The sequence below is a fragment of the Saccopteryx bilineata genome, chromosome 3 (genome assembly GCF_036850765.1).
Source record: "Saccopteryx bilineata isolate mSacBil1 chromosome 3, mSacBil1_pri_phased_curated, whole genome shotgun sequence".
In the NCBI taxonomy this organism is placed as follows: Eukaryota; Metazoa; Chordata; class Mammalia; order Chiroptera; family Emballonuridae; genus Saccopteryx; species Saccopteryx bilineata.
Window position 1 is genome coordinate 311030349 of NC_089492.1, and position 6000 is coordinate 311036348.

Consider the following 6000-nt stretch of genomic DNA (forward strand, 5'->3'; position numbering starts at 1 on the left):
GCCAACATTCTATCCATTGAGCAAACCAGCCAAGGCCATGGGTTATTTTTTTATATTTTTATTTTTTCCAGCCACAAACAATTAGGAAATAAATTTTAAATAAAAAACCTGATACAATTTACAATAATATCAAGTACTTTGGGGGAAAAATTTAACAAAATTTGTGTGTGATCTCTACATAGAAAACTCTATGATGTAACAGGAAACAAATTTTTTAATCGACCATAATGAATGAAAAAGGTGTTTAACTTCACTAGTCACAAGGAAAATACAAACACAATGATTTTCCGCTCCATAGCCATCAACGTGGTTAAAATTAGAAGATAGACAATGCTGAGTTTTGGTGAGGATATGAAAGCAACTTTGGAAATCTAGTAAGCATTATTTACTACATTTGAGCAAATGCCTCCTCTGTGGTCCAGAAATCCCACTCCTAGGAATAGGCAACAGAAATGCGTACATACGTGTGTCAGAAGACAGCCACAAGATGTTCATAGCATCATTGTTTATAATAATTCAAACCAGAACCAACCCAGATGCACACCAACCAATGAGACTGGCTAAATTCATGGTGCTTTATCATGTAACGGCAAACCTCATAGACATCAGAGCACAAATAGCACGTTGCTAAAGCAACAGGGTTGAGTCTCACGAACAACGATTAATGGAAGAGAGCGAACACAAAGGAAGACATGTTCTATTGATTCTACGCATGTAAAGTTCAGAAACAGGTGAAACAAGCCCGTAGTATTAGAAGGAAAGCAGGATAGTGATTACCTTTGTTGGGTTGGGGCTGGGGCAGCGTGAAGGAGCTTCAGCGTTGCTGGAAATACTGTTTCTCACTCTGGGAGGTGGACATGGGTGTGTTCACTTTGTGATAACTTGTTGATTAGTGCATTTTTCTCAGCCAATGTTATACTTCAGTGAAACGTTTCTTTTCCTTTTTAATGTTTCTCTGCAAATGAGACTGAAGCCCGTTTTCCCAGGGAGGACAGAAAGAGGCCCAGATAGGCCGGACATCTTTCAGAGAAAGCCCCACACCCAGAGCAGTAAATGGGTGGTGTCACTTCCCCTGAGTCCACCCGAGGCTCAGATCAACTGGGGGGGGGGGACTCCTCATTCCCAAAGGAAGGGAAAGAGGCCCAGAGGTTTCCCAAAAAGGAACCAACTTTTTAAAAAGACAATAGACCTCATTTTATTTCATATACATACATTTCCATCACAAATAACTGCACTGTGGGAAATTCGCGATGAAGGAGTGCCTTGCAGATCCTCCCAGCCCACAGCGCCCTTCCACGCACTGCCGCTCCTAGGAGCTTCTTGTGTGTTTTCCTAGGTGCAGGCTGTGCATATGGGAGCAAACAATAACCTTTGTCCTCTTTTCAGGTTTCTACATTTCCTTGCATCTCTTTCTGTTTCTCAAGTTTGGTTCAAGAAAACTGTTCTCAGAACTAGCTGGGATATAGATGATAGATAGATGGATGGATAGATAGATAGATAGATAGATAGCCAGGTGAGTAGATAATGCAAAAATACATGAATGGATGGATGGACAGAATGATATATAATCTTTAAAACAATATTGGAGCCTGACCAGTGGTGGCACAGAGGCCCTGGTTCCAGGTTCAAAAGCTGGTTGTCAGCTTGAGCACCAGCTTACCAGCTTGAGTGCAGGGTCGCCAGCGTGAGTGTGGGATCATAGACATGATCCCATGGTCACTGGCTTGAGCCCCAAGGTCGCTGGCTTGAGCAAGGGGGTCACTGGCTCAGCTGGAGCCCCCAGTCAAAGAACATGTGAGAAACAATCAATGATGCAACTACAAGTTGACGCTTCTCATCTCTCTCCCTTCCTGTCTGTCTGTCTCTCTCGAAAACAGACAATGTTGGAATGTGTAAAATGGATAATTGGGGGCAGGAGGTACAATTTTGGAAGGCACAAAAGTAGAGAGAAAATTTATATGGAATGGAATGATGGGGCCACCAAGAGTCTTCTGAGGGATAGACAACTGTGTCCTGTCTACCAAGCCTGTCATCACAGAGGCAGACACATGCAGGCTACAGAGTTTGTGCAGACAGAGGGAGGAACTAAGGGTAGAGAAATGCAGCCAGCTGAGACCCCTGTTAATAATTACAAAGCACTTAGAATAGTGCCTGGCACATAAGAAAAAAGTTTGAACCTCTCTCTTTCTCTTTCTCTTTCTCTTTCTCTCTCTCTTTTCCCCTTACTTTTTTTTCTCTCTTCCATTCCCTCTATCTAATTTACCTTTTTTGTGTTTGCCTTTGTTTCTCACATCTGTCTGTCTTGTAATAACCAACACTGGAGCCAACCCAGATGCACAGCAGCTGGAAACTGGCTGAGTTGGTGGGGACACACCACGTAACGGCAGACAGCACAGACATCGGCACGCAGACAGACCACTGCTTGGCTCTCTCTTATTTTCCCTCCCTCTTTATCTCTCTGTTTTCTAGGAATAACATTAGAGTTCTTACATGCCCTGCACAATCTGGCCCTGGTCCACCCCTCTATTGGTCCCCTCTGTCCAGTGGGCCTTTTCCAGCCCCTAAAACAGGGGTCCCCAAACTTTTTACACAGGGGGCCAGTTCACTGTCCCTCAGACCGTTGGAGGGCCGGACTATAAAAAAAACTATGAACAAATTCCTATGCACACTGCACATATCTTATTTTAAAGTAAAAAAACAAAACGAGAACAAATACAATATTTAAAATAAAGAACAAGTAAATTTAAATCAACAAACTGACCAGTATTTCAATGGGAACTATGCTCCTCTCACTGACCACCAATGAAAGAGGTGCCCCTTCCAGAAGTGCGGCGGGGGCCAGATAAATGGCCTCAGGGGGCCGCATGTGGCCCGCGGACCGTAGTTTGGGGACCCCTGCCCTAAAACAATCCAAGTTCTGGGGCCAAGGTGGGCGAGGTGAACTGTCACTTATAGCAGTGTGTAAGTCTCAAAGTGTGACACCCCATTTAGATCAGCAGTATCAGCATCACCTGTGAAGTAGTTAGAAATGCAAATTTGAAGGCTCCACCCGTGAATCTACTAAATCTGGGGGTGAGACCCAGTAATCTGGGTTTCAACCAACTCTCAGGGGTTCTGATAGCCACTGGGATGTGAAAATTGTGGGCCAGGGGGTGGTAGGGAGAGAGGCTGCTTTCCAGGAACAATGTTTGATCAGCATCCCCGACAGGGTGGAAACCAGGCAGAGCACCAGCAGTTTTGCCCTGGGACAAACCTTGGAGACAGGGTGGGTTTTCTCAGCTGTTGTGACAGTTTCTCTCCTGATCAGATGTCTATCTCCAGGTGGGTGTGAGGGAGAGATGACTTAATCCCATTAAATGGGTGGGGAAACCCAGGCCTGAGCGGGAGGAGGTTTCATCCAAGGTCAAACAGCTGACAGTGATTAAGGACCTCACTGTTCAAGGGAGTTTGCTAAACACAAGGAGAACAGCAGTCCAACAGCCAGGAACTGGCCAGACACTGGGGGGCCGAGCCTGGGTGCCCTCCTGCTGACTATGAACAATTCCACAAACACAAATGGACAGGGTCAGGCTTCCATCCTGCTGAAGCAACCTCCCAGTAATCATGTCTGAACAGAGAGAGAAACACATTGTTAAGGTGACCAATCGTCCTCCTTTAGGGAAGACAGTCCTTTTGTAAGTTCTGTCCTCCTTCAAAAAGTGTCCTCTACATGTCCTCCTTTTTGATATTGGGAGACTAATCTGTAAATGTCTGTATTTGATCGATGCAGAATCAACCCTGTGATGTGATGTATTTGTACTTTTTTCTAAATGAGTACTTTTTTCTTATAATAATTATTAAAAATTAATAGGCATATAAGCATAATTATAATATAAAATATTACAAATGTTTTTAATTTTTTAATTATTTTTATTTATTTATTCATTTTAGAGAAGAGAGACAGAGAGAGAAATGGGGGGGAGAAAGAGAGAAGGGGGAGGAGCAGGAAGCATCAACTCCCATATGTGCCTTGACCAGGCAAGCCCAGGGTTTTGAACCAGCGACCTCAGCGTTCCAGGTCTCCAGGTCGGCGCTTGATCCACTGTGCCACCACAGGTCACGCCAAATGTTTTTATTATGCATTTATCATATTATAGTATGTTATTGTTGCAATGAATAAAATATTTTATTTACAATATTGTTTTCTTCAATTTATTTTTGTCCTCCTTTCCATTGTAAAAAAGTTGGTTACCTTAACATTGTCCAAACCTCAAGAGTATGTCCCCCTTCCAGACTGACTCAAGTGACGCTTTCTATACAAACTACACTCTAGCCACACTCCGCTCTTCATTCTTCTCACCTTCCTGATGAGATACCCAATCATGGAACTACCCCCATTTCCTGATGACACTCAACCCAGAGCAGAGTCACCTTTTTTTATTTTATTTTTTATTTATTCATTTTAGAGAGGAGAAGGAGAGACAGAGAGAGAGAGAGAGGGAGAGAGAGGAGAGAAGCTGGAAGCATCAACTCCCACATGTGCACTGACCAGGCAAGCCCAGGGCTTCAAACCGGCGACCTCAGCACTTCCAGGTCGACGCCCCATCCACTGCGCCACCACAGGTCAGGCGAGTCACCTTTTTTTAAATTGGTGGTAAAACATACAGAACATGCAACGTACCATTTTGACCATTTCTAAGTGCACAGCTCAGTGGCATTAAGTATGTTCACACTGTTGCAGACCAGCCGCCTCCAGGACTTTCCCCCATCTCAAACTGCAGCTCTGTTTCCATTAAACACTAACTCCCACACCCTGCCCCGTGCCCCAGGCCCAGGGAACTTTAAAATCTCTTTTCTTTCTTCCTTTTTTTTTTTTTATTTTTTTAAGAATTTTTTTTATTTATTGATTTTTAGAGAGAGAGGAGTGAGAGAGAAAGAAAGAGAGAGAGAAGGGGGAGGAGCAGGAAGCATCAACTCCCATATGTGCCTTGACCAGGCAAGCCCAGGGTTTTGAACCGGCAACCTTAGTGTTCCAGGTCAATGCTTTATCCCACTGCGCCACCACAGGTCAGGCCTCTTTCTTCCTTTAAAAAAAAAAATTAAAAAAAAAAAAAAAATATATATATATATATATATATTTTAAGATTTTTATTTATTTATTTATTTTTATTTTAGAGGAGAGAAAGAGAGAAAAATGGGGTGGAGAGGACCCAGAAGCATCAACTCATAGTTGTTTCTCATATGTGTCTTGGCAAGGCAAGCCCGAGGTTTCGAACCAGTGACCTCAACATTCCAGGTTTACGCTCCATCCACTGTGCCGCAACAGGCCAGGCCTTTTTTTTTCTTTTAAAGAAATATGAGCCTGACCAGGCAGTGGTGCAGTGGATAGAGCATCGGACTGGGATGCAGAAGGACCCAGGTTCGAGACCCCAAGGTCGCCAGCTTGAGCGCGGGCTCATCTGGTTTGAGCAAAAAGCTCACCAGCTTGAACCCAAGGTCACTGGCTCGAGCAAAGGGTTACTCGGCCTGCTGAAGGCCCACAGTCAAGGCACATATGAGAAAGCAATCAATGAACAACTAAGGTGTCGCAACGAAAAACTGATGATTGATGCTTCTCATCTCTCTCCGTTCCTGTCTGTCCCTGTCTATTCCTCTCTCTGACTCTCTCTCTGTCCCTGTTAAAAGAAAAGAAAATATGGAATGCTTCCTGAATTTGCGTGTCATCCTTGTACAGGGGCCAAGCTAATCTTCTCTCTATCATTTCCATTTTAGTATACGTGCTGCCAAAGCGAGCACCAAGTCTAATCTATTTTCTGTCTCTATGAATTTGCCTATTCTAGATTTTTCATAGAAGTGGAATCATGCACTATCCATCCTCTCTGACTTATTTCACTTAGCATCATACTTTCCAGGCTCACCCACGGTGCACTGTGTGTCAGAACCACCTTCCTCCATGAGGCTGAATCATGTTTCACTGTATGCATGGATCACCTTCTGTTTCTCCGTTCATCTATCAGTGGA

At 43.9% G+C, this 6000-nt stretch overlaps 1 non-coding gene across 1 annotated transcript; it reads right to left on the reverse strand.

Moving 5' to 3' along the window:
- Positions 1–5668: 5668 nt before the first annotated feature.
- On the reverse strand, positions 5669–5775 carry LOC136332680 (U6 spliceosomal RNA). Its single transcript, XR_010730846.1, has one exon. It is a non-coding gene; the product is annotated as a U6 spliceosomal RNA (small nuclear RNA).
- Positions 5776–6000: the final 225 nt, after the last annotated feature.